The 23,388-nt window shown below is 39.7% G+C and overlaps 2 long non-coding RNA genes across 2 annotated transcripts in view; one reads left to right on the forward strand and one right to left on the reverse strand.

The window, feature by feature from the left end:
• LOC131994899 (uncharacterized) overlaps nucleotides 1-23,388 on the reverse strand; it is a 426,615-nt gene that overhangs the window by 321,121 nt on the left and 82,106 nt on the right. The gene's annotated exons all lie outside the window — the stretch shown is intronic.
• Nucleotides 37-23,022, forward strand: LOC131994901 (uncharacterized). Its single transcript, XR_009396942.1, has 3 exons — nucleotides 37-285; nucleotides 22,472-22,663; nucleotides 22,903-23,022. It is a non-coding gene; the product is annotated as an uncharacterized LOC131994901 (long non-coding RNA).

Here is a 23,388-nt window from a genome sequence, read left to right on the forward strand (position 1 = left end):
AGAAAATTCCCTTTGTAATAATCTTTTTAAAGATTTTCCATTGAAATGTACGTGGACTACAAATGCAATTAATTTCATCGAAACTTCTGGAAGGACGCTATTGCGAAAACCCGCAGACTTGATCCCAAAAGATTGGGTATAACTATGAAAGAGTTCCAAATCATGCTAGATCAAGGAATTATACTACCCTCGAAAAGCGAGTGGGCTAACCCTTTGTGCCTACAACCAATGGAAATTGGCGCCCGTGCGGGGATTTTTGTTTTCTCAACAAGATAACTACCCCAGGTAAGTATGCTATTCTACGTATAACTGGTTTTACCTATAGTGAGAGGATGTAGTCTTTTCTGAATTTGTCCTTGTTCGAGAATATCACCAAATAAGAGTTAACCCTATTGATGTTCCAAATACAGCAATAATTACTCCTTTTCGTGTATATGATTTTTGGAAGATGCCATCCAGATTGAGAAATGCAGCGCAAATGTCTAAAGGTACACGGATGAAGTTGGTCGTTACCTTCCATTCGTTCTTGTACACATTGGCGTTGTGCTAATTGCCTCTAAAAATGAAGAAGAGCATATTTCACACCTATAGTGCTATATGAACGTCTAAGAGAGGTAACTAGTGAAGGTTTTTTAATAAGAGTGCTACAATTTTTTTTGGATATATATGAAGTTCTTTATTTCTGTGAAAGTACGTTCGATGCCATTAAGTATGGAAGTCGATTTCTTTTGCATGACCACCTCGGGCACTCTTGCAGAAGTCCAGACGTTGAACGCAGTTTTCGAATCAGCCGATACTGCTGCAATTTCACGTGCGATATTTGTACGAAGTTCATCAATAGTCTAGCGGCGTCAAATCGCACGACCGAGGCGGCCAATCGACTATACCATTTCATGAGATAACACCTTCTCCAAACTTGATTTCCAATAAATTGATTGTGACATTCTCTGTGTGGTTTGTGGCGCCGTCCTGTTGAAACCAAATGTCCTCCAAGTCAATAGCATCCAATATATTCTGTTACCATTGAACAGTAGCGATTCCCATTCACAGTAACGTGCCGGTCTTGAACATTACGGAAGAAATAAGGCCCAATGCCGCCGCCGACCCATAATCCGCACCAAACCGTAATTTTTTCGGTATGCAATGATGACTCATAAAGTACATGTGTATTGCTGTCTGACCAATAACACATACTTTGGTAAGCCATTCAAATGGTACGACGATTATGACGATTATAAATTGAACATAGCGCTCTTAACGTTAAGGCCACCAAGGATTCCGAATTTCGATAGTAAATTTTAATAATTTCGACTAGTTTTTGGCTCGTATATCGTTCCATCATGAAATGGCAAACTGAAGGGAAATATAAAAAGAGCGACAAAAAATATTGTGTCGTTTGCTGTTCCTATCGATCTGCTTTTGTAGCGTCCCTGTTGAAAAATCCCGCATAAGCATCTGTCTACATTTTACCGAAACAGGAATAAAACCTACCTGGCCATTAGTCAAGAGGTAGTAGAGAAGACAGAAAATCACATAATATTGAGTTCAGATATCGAGCTATCCTCATGAAGTTTTGCACATGGTATGTTGATTATTGCTTGACATTGCTTCTTAGATCGATCTGAACGAAACTTGACCAGGATTAATTTTTCACTTTTATGCATATCTCTGTAATTTAATCAAGTAATTCACTTCAAATTTAATAATATTTTACCTTCCATATACATAAATGCTTATTGACTAAAATTTTCAATTTGAAGTGTAGTGATTTTTGCATCCAAATACTGTTTGGGACAACTATTTTGCTTACCATTGGCATGTAGTCTGCCGATTCATTGTCCAAATAGCTAGTACCACTTAACGCTCTCAGTTTAATTGATTGTGAGACTTCATGAGTGAAATTTCTGCTGAATGGGATAAACATGTAACCCTACAGGGACTCAAGATACAAAAAGGTGTGTTATACATGTTTTGGATAACTCCCAAAACCTACAGAGTCAAACAAGATAATAACATTGCATTAAGGATAAACCTGCCCATATATTAATTCTTCAACTACTTAGGGCAAGAAGAAGCTGGAACATGTATATTCTGTGGAGCCGTAGTTTAAAACTCAGAATGAAGAGAATAGATTGGTATAATTAGACTACTAATAACTTCGGAATGATTTATTTCACTAAAATATAATACTCCTGGAAATTGGATGAATCAATGGGAAACCCGGAAAAAATCTTCCAGAAATAGTCGAAATGGCATCGTTGAGGCATGAGAAACAGGGAGACAGAAAGTTACGCGTTGCCTGGACAATATGCACATTATTATAAAAGCCACATCCATATTTACTTTTATGAATTGTTACACATGGATCTAGCCAGGAATTTTAAATTTGGAAACTAGGCCATTTCAATCCAGTACATTGCAAACAATCCATTGTTCGTTCTCTCTTTGTGTTCCTATTGCCAAGGTTTCCAGGGAGACGCAAACTTTTCTCTCCTGTAGACTTGAGCAACTACTACATAAAGTTCCTCAACAAGCACAATAAGACGAGAATTGTCTGTACTCACACATACACGCTTTTTTTTTAAACAGAATCGTAGTCACTATAAGTTGTTTTTGTTCTCATCTTTGTCTTTAATTTGAGGAATTTTTGTAGTATGTTTCCTTCCGTTTCCACTTAACAGCATTAATAATTTTTTCTTCCTCATAATCGTTATGATGATTATGGCGATGTGCTTGCCAGTAACCAGAATCTCCAAAAGTTTCACCCAATACAAGACCTGAACCTAGCACGTTGGCTTGGGAATGTCAGTCGTTGGCGGTCTGGACTGTTAGTTGGTGCAGTAAAAAGCTACTGCCTCCACTTTCCCTCCTCGAAAATCTCTACAGGATTCACTTTGTAAATCGTGTTCTTTAGGTCGCTGTGTGCTTCGCTGACAGGATGGCTGAATGTCTGACTTGGATTTTTTTGTGACTTGAAACGGATGCTGTTGCTGCTGATTATGAATCAGCTGTGATTTAGTGTTGTTTCAAAATTATGAAACGCTTCGTCCTTCTTCTTGAATTTGACATTGCCTTTTGTGAATGTTGAGGTTCGCGGTTGAGTTGAGTTTATTATAGTAGCACTACATCAGCTAAAATCCTAGCGCAATTATTCACAAAAAAAAAATGAAAGAAAAGGACACAACAAATGTTGCATCGCCTTGATTAATAAGTGTAATTGTCAAATATGGACGAGCGAGGAAATACAATTTGTAATGTGTCATGATTAGCATTCCAAATCATTGAAAATCTGAAGTCAGAAAGGCTTTGCCTCGTACATAAACTCAGTTATGTGAGTCGTATGTCTTTGAGCGTTATCTTGTTACGCTTCTTGCACGTACTCGATTTTCAGTACTATCTCGAATACATAGTCGAGATTCTATTGATGCAAACATACAGGCACACAAGTACATATGACTTTTGGAAGGTCGATGTTTAGTTTTTTTGAAGTTACGAAATATTTTGCTCCAATGTGTAACGCTAATCGGTAGTGTGTAGCGATGAGATCATGCAGGACACACTCAAAAGCCAGGGTTACTTCACACGCCACAAAAATATATACCCAACCAGCACTACCTTTATTAGCCCATGGCGATACTCGGGTGTCATATTTGTTGTATAAAATCTTATCTATATGTTTTGAAAAATGTTTAATTGTATCAATTTCATCCTTAAATCCTGAATATCGGATAAAGTACAAAGTAATTTTAAACTTCTTCACAAGCATTTGGCATTGTGAATTTTTGCAAAATCAAAACAACAGTGAAAAAATAGCACTCAGCTGGGCGTATGATAACTTTGTTCCGCTAATATGGGTCGAAGTACCTAGCGGTCATATTGGACGATCAAGGCAATATGGGACAAAATGAAAGGTATTCGGGAAAAGATAACGAATATGGTCTGGAAGGAGCGATAGTCTTTATAAATTGTTGATATCGAACGAATTCGCAAAACCCAAAAAAATCCTTTTCGTATATTTTCCACACCTAACACTTTTTAGGCTCGAAATCACTTGAACATCTTAATGGATAGATTTGATTATACATTGATTATAGTCTGCATTCGAAGTTTAACGTGGCAAGATTTGAAAATTAAGAAAAATTAAACCTTTCATTTTACGTTTTCGAAAACGGGAATAGCCCTGATTGTACGTTTATGTCAAAATGGAACTCAAATGAAATTTATTCGGGAGTAGATCGTGCAATGGGTCGCCCCACCCAAAAGAAAAACAAAACCTCAAATGGTCATAATATTTCTATATGGAACTCAAATGAAAGGTATTTGGGAGTAGACTCGTTGACTTTCGGACCGGATCCTGAGGGCTTGGCTTATATGTCGCTAGAGTCATACCTACAGATTCCAGATTCACTAGAATCTGTAAGGTATTTCCTAGTTCCGCTTTAAAATTCTCTGGGATATCTCTGTTGCCCGGCACTGTTCCGCCATCTGGTTGAGAGATCTGCGACTGTCGAGGGTACGTTTTTAAATCATAGATTTAATGGCTGCCTGGCTCTCTGGGAATATATATATGCCAATCGTCGTTATGATATTATATCTCAGTCATTTCACCTTTTATTTAATTTCAAGGACCTCCGATTGATACACACGACTGTGGTCGGGTAATTTATCCTTTATGAACAATCTAAGTTCTTCAGAGTACACCCCAATGCACACCTGGTCGTCTAGTTTGGTTCCATCCGAATAGAAGTCTATATAATTCTATAACCAGGGATAATGTAGTTACAATGGTTCTATCAGGAATAGTGGTACAGCACATTTTATCAAGAAGCGGCTCAGACAGTGGGTTACGAGGCATTGTATCAAGGTTAACACAGTGTCTGTAGGCGCCGCATGACCAAAGAGAAATCTCCGTTAGCTTCACGGCGGTGATCGCAGCAATTTTCTTAGCCACAGTGTGCAGAGGCATAAGGTGTAGCACTGAATTCTGTGCATTAGATGGTATCGTATTCTATGTGATGCACAAAGAAGTCATTCTTTGGATCCGGCTGAGTATTAAACAGTTGATCGACTTTGGGAATGCCGTCCACCAGACCACAACACAATATAGCAATATTGGTCTGACAAGTGCAGTATATGCCCAGTACACGACACGTGGTTTACACCCCTAACGTTTGCCAATGTCTCTCTTGCAGGTGTATACCCAGTAGCGGAAAGAGGCGACATACATGCATACGCATGTACCTGTAAAGGCAGTTACCAGTACTTCCAAATAAATGTAATCACCATTTCAAAATAACATTGTGTGTCATTGGCACGATGTCATGCACCTCCCATTGCTCGATATACGTCTGCTGAAGGGCCTGCAAAATTTGTCCATTTACGAGACCAACAAAAGCAGTGTTTTGGACTGGCCTGCAACAGCATCAATTAAAAAGGCCCTGCTGTTAAAGTTGTTTTTGCAGCACTGCGAAAAATGGAATATTTGTATGACCTAAAAAAAATAGAAACAACTATTTTTTTATAATTAGGCAATCTTATTTCGCGCGTTAATTATTATTTTCATGCCCCTTCAACATTTTTTTGGAGTCAACTTTTTGCTGCCAGCGTGATTTGAACTCAGGTCCCTTCAAATGCAAAGCTCATACCCTACCAACTCAGCCACCACACAATAAATGAACAGCGAATGATTTACTTTTTACTTGTAGTAGACAACATACCACTTCATTGCAGTTTGCAGGCAGACGTAGGTGCATGCAATACGGCAAGGGTAACAAGGGTAAAAATGATCATGTACAATCCGATTTCATTTTAACCGCAAACCCAGGTTCGATTCCCGCGGTCGCCAATTTTTTTCTGTTTTATTTTTTCTTTAAAGTAATTTTAGAAAATTAAACAATTTAAACAATTTTTTAAAAGTGATTTTTACACTTTTTAAACATTTTTATTTGCTCGTTTTTATACCTTACACCACCACTATGGTACAGGGTATTATAGATTTGTGCATTTGTTTGGAACGCTAAGAAGGAGAAGAGCTAGACCTATCGATAAGTATACGGATCGGCTTAGAATCACTTCCTGATTCGATTTAGCTATGTCCGTCTGTCTGTCTGTCAATGTATTCTTGTAATCCAGGCACAGGTCGTAGTTGTTGTCCGATTTTCATAAAATTTTGCATAAGTCTCTTTTTTGGTCCAAGGACGAACGCTATTGATCGGTTTAGATTTAGATATAGCTCCCATAAAAATCGTTCATCCGATGTACCTTTTTAAAGCTGTAGAAGCCATAATTTTGGTCCGATCCTTACAAAACTTGGTACAAAGTGTTTTTTTTACGTCCCAGTATGTGTGCAAAATTTCATCTTGCTCGGTTCAGATTTAGATATAGCTCCCATATATAACTTTCATCCGATTTGACCTATTAAAGCTGCAAAAGGCACAATCTTGGTCCGATCTTTACCAAATTTGGCACGAAGTGCTTTTTGTGACATCCCAATATGTGTGCAAAATTTAATCAGAATCGGATCAGATTTTTATATAGCTCCCATATATATCTTTCATCCGATATGGTCGTTTAAGGCTGAAGAAGGCACAATTTTGGTCCGATCTTTACTAAATTTGACACGAAGTGCTTTTTTTTTGACGTCCTAGTATGTGCGTATGTTTTTCCCACCCACTTTGACATCCAAAAATTTAAGACAAATGTCGATTAGCACTACATCCTTTTGCCCCCCTCCAATTCCTAATTTCCTTTCGCCAACGCAATGCACTGCATTCATAGGGGACATCCCCTGCGTAATGGCTGACAGAAGAAAAAATTGGATGAATAGAAGAGTTTTTGAAGATTTACACATTTAGGTACTAAAAAAGTACCAAATATTTACGAAATTGGTGAGCTTTGTACAGGGAGGATGGATAGAGCTAGAATTTAGAAATTTGTCTTAAAAGACATCTGCTGAAAAGGAAAAATTTAAATAAGTAAAAGCGTGCTAAGTTCGGCCGTGCTGAATCTTATATACCCTCCACCATGGATCACATTTGTCGAGTTCTTTTCCCGGCATCTCTTTTTAGGCAAAAAAGGATAAAAGAAAAGATTTGCTCTGCTATTAGAGCGATATCAAGATATGGTCTGGTTCGGACCACAAATAAATTATATGTTAGAGACCAGTGTAAAATGTCAGCCAATTCGAATAAGAATTGTGCCCTTTGGGGGCTCAAGAAGTAAAATAGAGAGATCGATTTATATGGGAGCTGTATCAGGCTAAAGACCGATTCAGACCATAATAAACACGTATGTTGATGGTCATGAGAGGATCCGTCGTACAAAATTTCAAATCGGATAATAATTGCGACCTCTAGAGGCTCAAGAAGTCAAGATCCCAGATCGGTTTATATGGCAGCTATATCAGGTTATGAACAGATTTGAACCTTATTTGACACAGTTGTTGAAAGCATGAATAAAATACGTCATGCAAAATTTCAACCAAATCGAATAGGAATTGCGCCCTCTAGAAGCTCAAGAAGTCAAGTCCCCAGATCTGTTTATATGACAGCTATATCAGGTTATGGACGGATTTTAACCAAACTCGGCACAGTTGTTGGATATCATAACAAAATACTACGTGCCAAAATTCCAATCGGATAAGAATTGCGCACTCTAGAGGCTCAAGAAGTCAAGACCCAAGATCGGTTTATATGGCAGCTATATCAGGTTATGAACCGAATTGAATCATACTTAGCACAGTTGTTGGATATCATAACAAAACACGTCGTGCAAAATTTCATTCCAATCGGGTAAGAATTGCGCTCTCTAGAGCGGTTGATGCATACTTGACACAGTTATTGAATATCATAACAAAACACGTCGCGCAAAATTTCATTCCAATGGGATAAGAATTGCGCACTCTAGAGGCTCAAGAAATCAAAACCCAAGATCGGTTTATATGGTAGCTATGTCAAAACATGGACCGATATGGCCCATTTACAATTCCAACCGACCTGCACTAAAAAGATGTATTTGTGCAAAATTTCAAGCGGCTAGCTTTACTCCTTCGGAAGTTAGCGTACTTTCGACAGACGAACGGACGGCCAGACGGACGGACGGACGGACGGACAGACGGACGGACAGACGGACGGACGGACAGACGGACGGACATGGCTAGATCGACATAAAATGTCGCGACGACCAAGAATATATATACTTTATGGAGTCTCAGGCAAATATTTCGAGTAGTTACAAACTGAATGACGAAATTAGTGATCCCATGGTGGAGGGTATAAAAATAGTACTGGTAATGGGTGAAAACGTACGCTTAGTACCGCAATTGGTACCATTTGGTACTTTCCTTACAGATGGAGCTAGAGGTCTGTAATTTTGCATGTCGGTTAAACTATTCATGATCTATTCAAAATTCGTACAATTTGATAACAAAATTGGTACCATTTATTACTTTCTCTATATTTGTAACTACAGGTCCGAATTTGGCATGTAGATATAACGAGGAAAAATATGATGATCTATTTAAAATTCGAACATTTTGGTACCAAAATTGGTACCATTTGGCATTTACTTTATATATGGAGCTACAGATCTGTAACTTGACATATAGTAGTTCCGCAATTGGTACTTTCTTTATAGATGGAGTTAGAGGTCTAAAATTTGGCATGTAGGTACAACTAGGAAAAATATGATGGGTGACAAAATTATCTATTAAAAATTCGTAAATTTTGGTGCCAAAACTGGTACCATTTTGTTCTTTTTTTACAGATGTAGCTTCAGGTCTGATATTTTGCATGTAGATACAATGAGGAAAAAAAATATGAAGGATGACTACGTGATCTATTTAAAATTCGAATATTTTGGTACCAAAATTGGTACCATTTGGTAATTTCTTTATAGGTGGACATAGAGGTCGGAAAATTGGCATGTAGGTACAACGAGGAAAAATATGATGGGTGACCTAATGACGCATTTAAAATTCGAACATTGTTGTACCAGAAAGTTTAAAATAATATACAAGAACTCATCTTTACCTACAGTGAATGGAGACAGCTTGAATAAGGCAATTTGACAAACATTATCACAGTCTTGACCAAAATGCGACATGTGGAAGAAAACGTACTAATTGTGTGTTCAAACTGCAGTACCTTTAAAGTATATATTGGGCGACTAGAAGCTATTTTTTATTCGTGTATTTACGTACTCAAACTTACAAAATGATACATTTTACGGAGTAAGATAAAGCTCTCAAAATTGGAATTCATCTATACCTTGACGACAAGTTTTGGGCGATCAGAAGATATTTTTCAAAATCGTACATTTAGGTACTAAGACATACAAAATAGTACTTTCTCTACGAATTGAGCTAAAACACTTAAAATTTAGAATAGGGTACACTTTGACGTTATATATAGGGCGGCTAGAAGATTTGTTTTTAATTATTGTATTTAGGTATCAAAACGTACAAAATAGTACTTTCTTTACAGAGTGCTCTTAAGCTCTCAGAATTGAGATACAGCTATACCTTGGCAAAGCGGACCGCCGGGATGCTAATTGTAAATTAATACATTCATGAAAATAACAATAATAATGTTTGTTTGTTAATTTGTTTCTTTGACTAAGTCTACAAATTTCAAAACCCATGCATTGAAAACTAAATAGCGTAACTGCAGAGTCTAGGTCCATCAAAATTTAATATTGTTCGTTTTAGTACATAAATATATTTAGAAATGAAATAAACGAATTTCTAAAAATCTTCTATTTTGAACGTTTGATTTCTATGTGTACGATTTTCAAAAAAATCTTCTATTCGCCCAATATATTCTTTCTAAGTACCAATTACACCACAATTAGTAAGATCATTTAGTCACTCATCATATATTTCCTAGTTGTACCTACATGCCAAATTTTAGACCTCTAACTCCATCTGTAAGGAAAGCACCAAATGGTACTAATTGCGGAACTAGACGTAAGTTTTCTGCCATTACCAGTACTATTGGGTTGCCCAAAAAGTAATTGCGGATTTTTCATACAGTCGGCGTTGACAAATTTTTTCACAGCTTGTGACTCTGTAATTGCATTCTTTCTTCTGTCAGTTATCAGCTGTTACTTTTAGCTTGCTTTAGAAAAAAAGCGTAAAAAAGTATATTTGATTAAAGTTCATTCTAAGTTTTATTAAAAATGCATTTGCTTTCTTTAAAAAAATCCGCAATTACTTTTTGGGCAACCCAATATTTTTCCATTGCTTTTTTCATCCTCATAATTTTGTAGCAGAGGTCTTTTATGACAAATTTCTTTATTCGTAAATTGTTGGTACGTTTTTTACTTCAAAAACTCTACTTATCATCCAATTAAGTTTGCCATGGTGTTTCAAAATTCAGAGCTCTATCTCAATTTACAAAGAAAGTACCAAATAGTACCAATTGCAGCACTAAACGTATTATTTCTCCCACTTTCGGTACTATTTTGGAAGAATTTCCCACTTATTGTTTCAAGAGCTTTTTAATTTGAGCCCAAAATCATTCTCCCAGCACTTTCCGCTAACACTGCAAAAATATGCACCATTTCGTACTATATTGGTACTATTTAGTACCTTAAAGAAGGAACATCGCCGAACCCAACCTTATCCTGCGTCTACGACCTAAAAATTTAATAATTCTAGCTTTAGCCTTTTAGGCTTGACAGCGATCAGTCAGACTCGTGGCGTTTATATATAGAGAAGAGGAGAATATTAAAATTAGTGTGTATTGGATCATTTCGAGCTGAAATTGAGACATGTTTACTGCTCTATTTTAAGAAATGGAGGAGCAGTGAGTATCGCATCTTTTGAAGCCGATAAGCTGGCATATTAAAACAACAATTTTTAGAAGTTGTTTGGGTAGGTGTAAGAGCATTTTCATTCAAGGGAAAAAAGTCGAAAATATGTGTTATAGCATGCATATTTTGAGAAGTTGTGACGGATGGTGGATTGACTCCTAAAAGAGGTATATTTATATGTCTGCATGTTGGGAGCGATACGTGATTCCGCCACTGGGTAGGTATTGCTCTTTTCCAAATGTTGGATTTCGGAGTGGATTACGAATATGATACAAATTTATTATGTGGCGTTAAACCGTATAATATGAGGTTAATTGACCCATTAAGACAATCGAGAAATAAGCGCGACATGGAGTCCACCGTGGCACAGAGGTTGGCATGTCCACCTAGACGCTAAACGCCTGGGTTCAATTCCCGGCGTGAACATTAGAAAAAATTTCAGCTGTGGTTATCCTCTTACTAATGCTGGCAACATTTGTGAGGTAATCTGCCATGTTTAATCTGCTCTACCAAGTGGTGTCGCTATACGGCACTCCGTTCGAACTCGGCATAAAAAAGGTGTCCCCTTATCATTGAGCTTAAACTTTACTCATTGATGTGGGCGAAGTATCCCCTGTTGCTTAATGTAATGTTCTTGAGAAATTTAGTAAAATTTAGTTAGCGACATTCAAATTTGTGCTCAAGTGGCAGAAGTGTGGCACTCAACCTTCTCCTAAACGCCTTCACCAAAAGTTGTATAGTAAAGCTATAATGATATTATAGGATTCAAACAAAAGGTTTTTACTAGTAGAGTACGAGTTTGTACGTGAATTTCCGGCCCAAGAATATGGGGGCCACCACAGCCTGATACCCTCCTTATCAGACATATTGATCGATCATAACATTATGGTGGTTTAACGAAAGATGTTTGGGAAGAAGTATGACATTAAATATTGGTCCATCTTGGATGGAAAAAAATCCGGCCAAATATGTTAAACGTGACAGTGTGGAAATCAAGTGAAGGGTATCTTTAGTACATTACGAACCTGAAATCCACGTTTGTGTAAGTCAGAAAGAGAAATGCCACAAATTTACACAAACTGATTATTGAAGAATAGATTACAATATAAGAGCGAAATTTTTCTGCGTTTTGAAAGTGAAATCGTAGTGGAACTAACTGTGCTCAGTTATGACAAAATGGTTTTATTAATGGAAATTTCAAATTTTGCTAGGTGCAATACATTAAGTACACATACCACATAAACACGAGAAGAATCCTCCTTGAATTGTTAACCCTCCCACTCTGACACGAGCTTCAAGAAGTGGCAATAATGTAAAAAATTTTGAAAGAAAATGGATAACTCCATGCATTGAGAAAACATTCTATAAAATAACAAATTCCATAAACCAAAGGATCTTGGGGGAATAACTTGTAGCAGTCTAGCATAATAAGTTTTTATAGAAGTTTCGTATTTTACTCTAAAATGCCGTATGTTTGAGACCCATAATGTCTCGTGACGACCTGTTATAATGACCGTATTTAATTTGGCCGTTAAGACCGTCGATATTGTTTTGAAATTATTACATTATGAAGCAACTCCCAGATGGAGAAATGAAACAAACTCCAAAAGACAGTTTGCTGATAATTTCATTTGTTAGGGGCTATTTCATTTAGTCAAAAACTGAATTTTTATCAAGTTATAGCAAAATTTATTACTAGAAATACGAATGATTAAGGAATTTGAAATCACTGCCGGTAGACACAGAAACAGCAGTTTGTAGTATATTCCCAGTGAAGGGCAATTATATGTTAGAAAATCTGCATATTAAGAAATAGTTTATTGAGAGGCAATAACCTACAATAAAATCCATTTTTTATTACAAACCAATAGAAAAGGCGAAATATTTTGCAAAAAAAAAATTAATTATTATTACGCAGATATTAAAGGGTACATAGGTTAAGTTAGGTAAGGTTGCAAGGAGAGTGCAGATATTAATCCTTCCCATGCCACTATGAACATACACCTAAGCCACCAAATCGGCTTGTTGTGCGCTCTAAATACTAAAAATTTACCTCGAAAAAATCCAAGTTAGGAATGCCCTGCCACATACAAAATCCTCAATTTTTTTCCATTCCACGACCCTAAGTTAGTTTATGTCTGGTATTGCGTCCCCACCTAAATACCGGTGTCTGTTGGCCGCGAAAGTCAGGCAATGGCATAGGAAATGCTCTAACACATGCTATCAATTGCACTGATTTTGCATAAGTGAGCTCGTAGTCTATATGTTATGATACCGAAAGCTATACTGACTTCCTTTATACTTCCTTTCAGCAATAGCCTCATCTTCTCACGATCTGGACCTCCTGATAGGATTTTCGCCGTCCTACCGACCATTTCGCTGTTTCATAATGTTAAATGCGGTTTCGTTGCCCACGCCCTTAACTCGGACTGCGTAGACCTGAAAGGCTTTGGGTTAACCAAGTTTATTGACGGTAGACCTTTGGCCTTCACTGCCAAATCGTCTGCTTCCTCATTCCTAGTTACTCCGCTATGGCCCGGCAACCAAACTATGCGGATCTTGCCATACTCAGGGAAAGCGTTAATATCGTTCTTGTATTCGAAGACTGGTCGTAATCTTAACATTTTGGTTGTTATTGCCCGTATAGCGGCGCTAACTGTTCGTAAAGATGTAGATCCCAGGCAGACTCTGTCTCCTAGCTTTGATCCATCTGTGTACCATGATCGTCCAGATGGCAATGCTACGGTTCCGCCAATCCAAGATTGTGCCGCTGGCAGCAGTGCCTTGCACTTGACCTCAAGTGAATCTGTTGAATTATCTTTTAGTTGTAAATTTTTTTTTCCACCGCCGTCCACCAAACTACGTAAGTAAGTATTGGTCTAATCACGCTTCTGTAGAGCCAGTGGACTAACCTCGAGTTCAGGCCTCATTTCGAGCCTACGGCCCGTCTACATAGTGCCCAACAACTGTGAGCCTTTTCGGTACGCACCTGAATTTCACACATTTAAAATAAGTTTCCTGTCATAAATCACTAGTAAGTATTTGACCTTGTCAGAAATCGAAGTGGTTCTTGGTCTTGTCAAGATTAAGTGTTATTAGGCCGTTAGAATTCAAGAACTCAGCCAGGGCTTGGCCCCGCTTATTAGTGTTTGTACTACCCCACGACATGCGGAGAGAGTTCGCATCGCACCCCTTTAATACCTCATTTCCTGTCTGTTTTGCTTTCCGTCTGGCGGTATCGGAGATTTGAAGGGCAGATAAAGTGATGCCAGGTATGCTGCATCGTCACCCTGCCTCACCTGTTGCATCCGACGTTGACAACTCTGGGGAAATATATAATTTAAATTTTGATGACAAATAACGCAGGTCTTCGGCCAAGTACCAGTGATAGCATAGAATAATTGGTATTTGATATGGTTCAGTCCAGACTTTGTTCCGGGTCGTCTATGGCTCCTGAATTAAGGCAATACGAGCTTTGCACTTGCTGATTTTCTCCATCAGAGTGCGTGTAGCTGTGGAGATTTATTTGGATGACTTCAATCATTGGTCATCCACTAAATGGGTTTCTTGGGAGTGGGTGATGGTCTCATCGTCCGCTCCGTGTTCTTTAGGCAGCATTGACTTTCCCTTCTGCCTGATGTTTCGGTATTAGATTCTTGACCTATCCTAGTCTTCCGAATTTTGATAATATCGGTAATGGTTCCATCGTCGGGTCCATGTCTGTGAGGCTGTTTTGAGTTTCACGTCCCATCATTGTCAATTGTTCCAATTTGCCTATCTTAGTCTTCTAAATCTTCGGTAAATGGGCTTCTTGTGAATTAGTGTTGGTCTCATCGTCCTCTCCCGATTCTTCATATTGCAAAAACTTTCCTGTATGATGTTTCAGTATTAGGCTCTTTGCCTATCCTAGTCTTCCGAATCTTGATAAGATCAGTAATGATACCATCATGAGGTCCCTGTTCGTTAGGCTGTGTTCAGTCTCTCGCCCCTGCATTACCTAATGTTTTAATATTAGGATCTTTGCTTTGTCTCGTCGTCAGCCCCCCGTTTGTTGGGCGGTATTGAATCTCCTGCGCCTGCACCGCCTGACTTCTCAATGTGAGGATTTTTGACTATCCTAATCTTGCCAATCTTGAAAAAGACAGCCTTGCTCCCGTAGTGCGTCATGCCTTTAGTCTTAGCCAAACTTGTCAAGGAGGCTTGATCAATGCCAACCGCATGTAGAGTTCCTTTCATTTTCCTCCCTGTGGGAGACCCCCCACTTCTCTGCGACGAAACCTTAGTTTTGCTTGCCCAAAATCCCACATTCGTTCCATCGCGAATTTACCGGCCCATCCCTTGATGAACACCGTCGCCTTTATGAGTTGGAAGATGCCCATCTTTCTCATCAGGTCGAGCTTTGCGCCTTCCCAGGGAGCATGGATACCTCCGATGAGCTTTTTGCTTACAATCCGCTGACACAAATGCAGCGTAAAGATGTCCCCTTTATACACGCAGATCATCATTTGTATTGGTGGACCCCCTTCAGGGATCCACACATGTCCGACAACCCGCTCGTTAACCAGATCCTCCACTTGGAACCGATGATCAGGTCGAACCCTACCGGTTGCACTGCCGAAATCGATGACTGCATAAGTAAGCTCATATCTGTAGTGCTTCCTTGCCACTCCGGCGTAAGAGAGCAGCTCTTTACCATTCTCAGCGACCATCTTCCCCTTCCGTGATGGCCACCATTTGGAAGTCACAGTCCTATATGAAGATTCAGGGGTCGTGCGCGCTTCCTTCGTTCTTGTTCCGACTTTGTCTCCATCAGCCAGACCACAACACCATATAGCATTACATGTCTGGAAACTGCAGTATATACCAAATGAAACCATGAAACGCGGTCTAAACCCCCAACTGTTGCCAATGGCTCCCCTGCAGGCAGGTGTGTAGGGCAAGAGTTGCCTTTCATGACCTTTCCAAAATGTTGGATTTGAAATTCAATTTCCTGTCCAGCAAAACACCCACGTAATTTGCGCTCTCTGTAAATGGATCATTCTCTGCACCCAAGGAGACAGGTTCTACTGTTGGCAACTTGTATCTCCTGCTGAAAAGAACTACTTCTGTCTTGCACGAATTTATAACTAGACCAGGCGATCTCAGGAATCTTTGGCCAAAGATATGTTTCTATCAACCTCTCAAGAGTCTTCAGCATAAAGGATGAGAGACTAATAGGACGAAAATCTTTCGCCTTCGTGTTGTAGGGTTTTCCTGTTTTCAGAATGAAAATGACCTTCGTGTCTCTCCATCTCACAGGTATATATGACATGCTGATACAAGCAAAGTATATCTCCCCAAGCCAAGGAACCAGCTTTTAATTCAACCGGTGATACATCACCAGGGCAACTTAAAGGAGTCTAAACTTCTAATCGCCCAAAGGATTCTCGGCTCAGACACAATTTCCTTAATAACCTCCGACGAATGCCTACCGGTGACAACCTCTTTTGGCGCCACGTTGACAGTTGCAAAATTTCCCGGGAAATGTGTATCGACGAGTAGTTCTAGTGTTACCTCACTAGAAATTGTCCATATATTCTGTGACTTCTGAATATGCCCCACCGTAATAGGTCTCGAGTATAGAATCTTCCTTAGCCTGGAGGCCTCAGATTTATCCTCCAAGGAGCTGCAGAATTCTACCCAGGATTTGTTCTGAGCCTTTATCAGCTAGCCCTTATATTTTCTTAGCTGAGCCTTATTGATGTCGCAAAAGTTTGGTGCTCTTGTGGCTGTTGCTCTGTTGAAGAGTTTTCTGCAGTGCTACCTTAGACCAACCAGTTCTGGTGTCCACCTTGGCGGTCGCTATTTGCCCCTTGGCTTGGCACTAGGACATGCTGAAAAAAGCGAGTCATTCATGGCATTCGTCATTCGCTTAACCACTATGTCTGTTTTCTCCGTAGTTTCCACTTCCTTTTCAAGTCTAGAAGGGATAGACGTGGGGCGAAATTTATCCCAATCCGCCTTTCTTCTGTTTAGCCGAGGGACCATTTCTGAAGTATTTTCTCCAATGCTGAAACTAATATAACTATGATCAAAGTAGCTGTGGTCATTCAACACTTCCCAGTCGCATAATCTTGCTCTTATATCTTCCAAAACAAAGGTAATAGCTAGTACCTCCTGCCTGTTCCTGGTAATAAAGGTCGGTTTATCCCCTTTATTACAAATCGCCAGATTGCAACTTATAATATACTAGCTGACCCGGGCCCGCTCCGCTGCGCCTTCTTTTACTTTATATGGAACAAAACTTTCCTTGGAATATTTATTTTCGCCAATTAAAGGTCTTTTAGTGAAATACCATGCTAACTTGACTAACAGTTTAACAATATAAGTGCCTTTATGTGAATCCCACATGATCTTTTTTGGTCTACGAATTTAAGTTTGGATGTAAGATGTACTCCATTCTTAAAATACTTCATTCCAGCCCGATATTCTCATGATGTCTGATTTAATGGTGTTTTTGGGGGAGAGGTGGTCCCCCAGATACATGGCCCTGACATACCATTTATTTAAATCCCATATTGCCATTGGCTTAAGAGGAGTTAACAGGATGAGGCGTCCCCCAAACATATGGCCCCAAAATAGGTTATCAAATACGTTTTCTAATCTGAAATACTTTTCATTTGAGCCACATATTGATATGGTCGAAAAATTGTGTTCCTTTGGGGGTGTTTTGGGAAAGGAGTGATGCCCTAAATACATGGGCCTACATTTAGATATCAAATTCGTATTCTACTCCCAAATACATTTATTTGAGCCCCATATTGCGATGGTCATTAAAAAATTGCTGTTTGTGGGGAATTTAGGTATTAATTCTTGTGAAAATGGGTATCAATTCTTGCTCTACTCCCAATACCTTTCATTTAAGCTCCACATTAACATGGTGGGTAAATATGCCCTTTTAAGGGGTCTTTTGGCGATTGGGGTGGTCCCCCAAACATTAAGCCCGGAAAATATATCAGCAAGTACTCTATTCTCATATATCTATATATAATTAATTTGAACCCCATATTGCCATTGGCATCAAAAATTGGATATCAAATTCGTTTTCAAATCTAATTTAAACTCCTTATTGCAAAAGTCAGGAAATATGTCCGGTTAGGGGTATTGGCCCTAAAAACTATAAATATTTAGTTCCACTCTCTTTAAGACCCAAATTGTCTTGGTGAGCAAATACGTCCTATTTGGGGGTTGTTATGGTGGTGGGACGTCCCCTAGACAGTTGGTCGCTAATGTTGATATCAGATACGTGGTCTACTCCTAAATACCTTTAATTTGAGTCCCATATTTCCATTGTCGACAAACATGACCGGCTTGGGGGTGTTTTGGGGGATGGGCGGCCACTCAGTGAGTTGGCCTTGAAAATGTATATCGGATTCGTGTTCCACTTTAAAACCCCTCTTATTTGAACCTCATATTGCAAAAGTCAGCAAACACTTCCTATTTGGGTGGTGTTGTGGCCCCATAGACACTTTTCCCGAATATTGATCTCAGATTTGTGCTTTACTCCCAAAGACCTTTCTTTTGAGCCCCATGTGGCTGTGGTCGTAAATGTGTCCCCTTTGGAGGAGGTTATTGGGGAGAGGCGGCCCCCAACACTTGGTCTCATATTTGCATATCAGATTCTAATTCTGCACTCAAATACCTTTTATTTAAGACCCATATTCCTATGGTCAGTAAATAAGTCCTGTTTGGGGGGTGTTTTGGGGAAGGGGTGGACCCCCAGAAACGTGGTCCCACATTTGGATATCAGATTTGTATTCTACCCGCAAATACCTTTTATTTGAGTCCCATATTGCCATGGTCGGTAAATATGTCCGATTTAGGGGTGTTTTGGGGGTTGGGGTGGTCTCCCTAGCACTTGGTTCGACAAATGGATATCAGATACGTTTTCTTACCCCTTTCGTTTACATCCGAACTTCCCCATATCTGGTGATGTGCAAAAGCATCACTTCCTACAATGAGGCTTTTCTTCCTTACAGAAGCGGCTTCCACCAGCGACTTAAGGTTTGATGGCGGCATCTCAGGATCGTGTGTATATACGGAAGCCAGCCAGTAACGAGACTTGTTTTTTTCAAGGCTGGCCACTAATAAATCTTCAGTGCTTAGCGACGGAAGAAGAAAAACATTTAGACTACACTTTGCAAGAATCCAGGCTCCGTGCCCCCATTCCCCGTACCCTTGAGAAGCTTAAATCTCGGAATTCTTAGTCCACGAACCATTCCTACACACTCCCATGGTTTCTGGATAAGAACCACGTCAAATCCCCCTGCCATCAGGAGGACCTTAAGTGCCGTCGAAGCGGCCTTACAATAATGGAGATTTATCTGTAGAAACCGGACCATAGTCAGTACTCAAAACTTCCATCACTGTTGTGTTAGCCTCGCCTTCCGACTACACCAAGAGTTCATCCTCTCAAGATTCGTTAGAACTTATCGTGATGAGCTTCCGTACGTATCCAGGGGCAGGTGGGAAAGATTTGGAACCAATCTTCCTCAGGACTCTGGGCACTTGCGGTGGGGACGATTTCTCCTTAGATGTTTCACTAACTGCTGCTGTCGAAGCACTTTCTGCGTTCCGTGCTTCCCCAATGGCGCACGCTTTGAGCCCAGTCCAAGATTGTGACCCACCCACATAGAGCTTGTCGGGTCCCGTTTCGATGCCATCTTCTTCTGTCTCGATTGTGGCAGGGGGATTTTCAGTCTCCTGCAATCCGCCAGACTTTAGCGATGTGGTCAATAGTTCCTCAGGCAAGAGCTCAGCAACACCTGCAGAGGCGTCTCCTGATTCCCCACACCCACCGCATCTATAGACTTTCAGTTTCAACTTGTTAAATCCGTAGAATAAAGCCACTTCAGACTTGTTGAGGTCTGCGAGACAGCCGGAGTTTAGTACGAATACTGTATGTCTTCGGTCACCATCAGCCTCATCCAATCTACCAATCTTCCAGTCGGTGGTTGAAAGATTGAAATTACATTTCCTTAGTCTTCCAAATATCGATTCAGGATCTGAGGGAATCCTTGGTATCCAAGCATGCACCATTGGTCGAGAAGAAGTATCTTCCTTCTTGACTAAATTTAGTGCTTCACCTGGGCAGGTCTCACCAATCTTTTTGGGCGCACAACGATACATTTTAATTGAGCGTTGATACTCGTAGGCAGTTAGTTTTTATCGGCCCGATACCAGCCTGCATCGTCATAAACTGGAGGAGACCTAGGAAATTCCGCATCGACATTGGAGTATACTGATGAAAGTCCATTGACTATCCCACTCCAATTATATCTAGGTATGCAGCACCCTTCTTCTCCCTTGTTGACAACTGCCATCACCAAACCGTCCCTAGCGAAGATTAGCAAAGTTCTTGGACCCATCTTACTATTGTTCGCCCAAATAATTTTAGGCATAGGATGCCCTCCTCGGTTCAGTTTCCGAATTTAGACGTGTAGTCTTTGGGTTGCCTGTGCAGCGAATTCCCGAGCCCAATTTAGGAAGTCTCTTTTCCTATTAGTGAGAGTCTTAGGATCATTCACACCAATTGTTAAAAGCCCCTGCTGACTAGTCGTCTGTCGGCTAGTGGAGCCTGGAGCAGCCGCTCCACCAGTCGAGTTTTCGGTAGCAAACAACATGTTACGGTCTGACACCACCACCGCAGCTCTTGGATCTTTGGAGTCCATTTTAAACCATCTCCCGTGCTCTAGATCTGTAGCTCCACTGGAAACACGCAGATCATCAACAACCTAATGGATACCTCTATCACAGGTATCCTTGAGTGACTTACATTTTTCTTTCAAATATAATGACCTATCACAATTACGTTACGATTCGCATCATTTTTGATGAAATACCGTCCAATGATGCCACCATAAACTGTCCATAAACTGTACCAAACTGTGACTTTTTCTAGATGGATTGGTAGCTCTTGCAATGCTTCTGGCTGATCTTAACTCCAAAATCTACAATTCTATTTATTATGGTACCCATTCAGCCAAAAATGAGTTTCGCCGCTCAATGGAAGAAGCATGCGATAAACTTTCTTAACAGAGCACGCATTTTGAAAAAATTCAATAATTTGGAAGCTTTGTTCGTTTGTAAGACCATTCATGGTTAAACTATAGACCAAGCTGAAGGTGTTTGACAGTGAAACAAAACATGCAACATACGTGAGCTGTTTAAGCAAGCGTTGCCGAAAAGATGATAGCTAAAAATGCACCCTTCATTCGTTTCGTATTCCATTCTCAAGTGCCTTTCGTTTGAGTCCCACATTGTCCCGAATTGCGCACTAGTCCGTTTGAGGTGGGAACTTGACCCCAAATTTTTATGTAAGTTTCGTATTCTACTTCCAATTACTTTCCATTTGATACTTATAATGCCCCACTCGGTAAACATGTCATATTTGGCTGTTCGTGCTCTACTCTTAAGTAAATTTTATTTGATGCCCATGTCCGTATGGGTGGCTGTTGGGGTGTGGCGTGACCCAATAATTTTATACTAATTTTGCGTTTTTGGGTTACCATATTAAGACATACAAAATTTCGCTTAAATGGATACACCCATCATCGAGATCTGGTGTTTTTGAAAATTGTGGTTAAGGGGAGGGTCCGCTCCCCTCGTGGATGTCATAAACTGGCGTACCCTATATACATCAGTGGGTCATCCCCTCATCTGTGCAAATTTCATGAAAACCAGCCATTGAGTCTATAAGTAGCAAACAAACAAACAAACAAAGCGCAACACTTACATATTTATATAATAAATAAAAACATGAACTCAACTGGGATTCTTGAAAGTTGTCATTTTTCGGGTTTTTGATAAATCGGGTTCTTGCCAAATATAAACGATTTCTTACCTAAGCTTATTACTAATCATATTTTGTGATAATTCTCACTTTCCTTTCATTGATTTTTGTGATATACCTTTCATTTTTAAACCCCTATGATTTAAGGTTTAATAACTTTGATTGGAGTTTAGCATGCAAAGTACTGTTATTGTCTCCAATACCCAAACCAGATACGGCCGAGATGGTTCGGTAGATAGATATAGCCCCGAATTTGCTTCATAATTTTTGTCGGATTAGTGTGAGCGCATAAAATAAAATGTATAAGTTCATACTTTTGTAGGCGTTTTTTTACCAATACCTCAAACTTACTTACTGTGAAAATGCGTTTTCATCAAAACTCTCAACTTGTCTTTCATAGAAACTGTTCTATATATTCCCCCTTAAACAGACATCAATCATGAAGGAGCTGGAGTTTCTAGGCGTCATCACTTAAGGATGTTTATCAATAACTTTCTTATTAAAAGATGCATTACTGCAGGCATGCAGATCTAAGATGGGTCAGTACACCTTAAGGAGGTGTACTGTCACCTCTACTTTAGAATATAGCGATTAACAACATATTATTGTATCTGGATGAAAAAGGTGTAAAAGTGGAAGCGTATGCTTATGACGAGGCTGTTGCGGTTAGGTGAAAGTTTCCTAGCACTCTTAGAGCTATACTTCAGGAAGCTCTACGTACGAGGGCGAAGTGGGATACTGAATGTGGTCTTAGCGTAAATTCGTCTCAGATGGTAGTTGTTCTTTTAAGCAGGAGTTACAAGCTAAAATATCTTCTCAGACCCCCAGGAAGCCATCAAATCCCTGGAGGACGTATTTTTGAATTCAAAAACCGCCCTTGGCTGTGGCAGATCTTTCAGCGAGATGGCTGAAAAGTTCAAATTCACCTGTTCTGGGTACCGGGCCAGATGAGTTTGCGAGACCAGGAACTACCTTACACATACCAGGGGAACTGTGGGTATGACTTTCGCGACATGCAAGGTAAGTTTTCGGAAGGACAACGAATGATAGATGGCAACAAAGGGCGGGTTGTGAACATTCTAACTTGAAGAGGTCGACCGCTTTGCTGATCGGAAGCTGACATTCTGAAAGTTGCAAGTATCGACTTTTGCAGAAGTTGTAAGGACTTCGAAGGAGAGGAGACCATAAAATATCTGCTGAGTGTGGGTTCTGCACTGGCAGTCAGAAGGAGTCCCACTTTAGGTTCTCATTTCTTTCAGAACTTGTCTGATTTAGCAGATGTGAAAATCCGTAAGTTATTGGGCCTTTTAAAGCGATCTGGATGGTTCAACGTTAGGAACTAGAAGGCATCTTTCTTCTCCTGTTCCTGTGGTATCATAATAGACGATAACGTTTAAGTGAGTCTGATGGCAGACTGTTGCTTATAGCTAACCTAACCACTTGAGTTTCGTCTGATTTGGCTGAATTGTGGTAAGTGAAGTACACCTCCTCCAATATGAATTAGTGTCAATTTTTAGCAGGATCCATGGTTGAGATTGTCAAGATTCCGCTCGGTTGAATTTAGCCTGGTTTCACTTGCTTTTATTGCCAGCAGCTCATCACATTTTGCCGCATGTTGTGTAATTTAACGAAAACTATTCTTGCAAGTGTTTGAAGAAATGTTTCTTATGGCATTAATTTTGAAGTATTATAAAATTGGTCATTATAAAGTTCCTATTTGATGTAAAATTCAATTGTGGATACAA

Source organism: Stomoxys calcitrans, chromosome 2, assembly GCF_963082655.1.
Source record: "Stomoxys calcitrans chromosome 2, idStoCalc2.1, whole genome shotgun sequence".
Taxonomy (NCBI): domain Eukaryota; kingdom Metazoa; phylum Arthropoda; class Insecta; order Diptera; family Muscidae; genus Stomoxys; species Stomoxys calcitrans.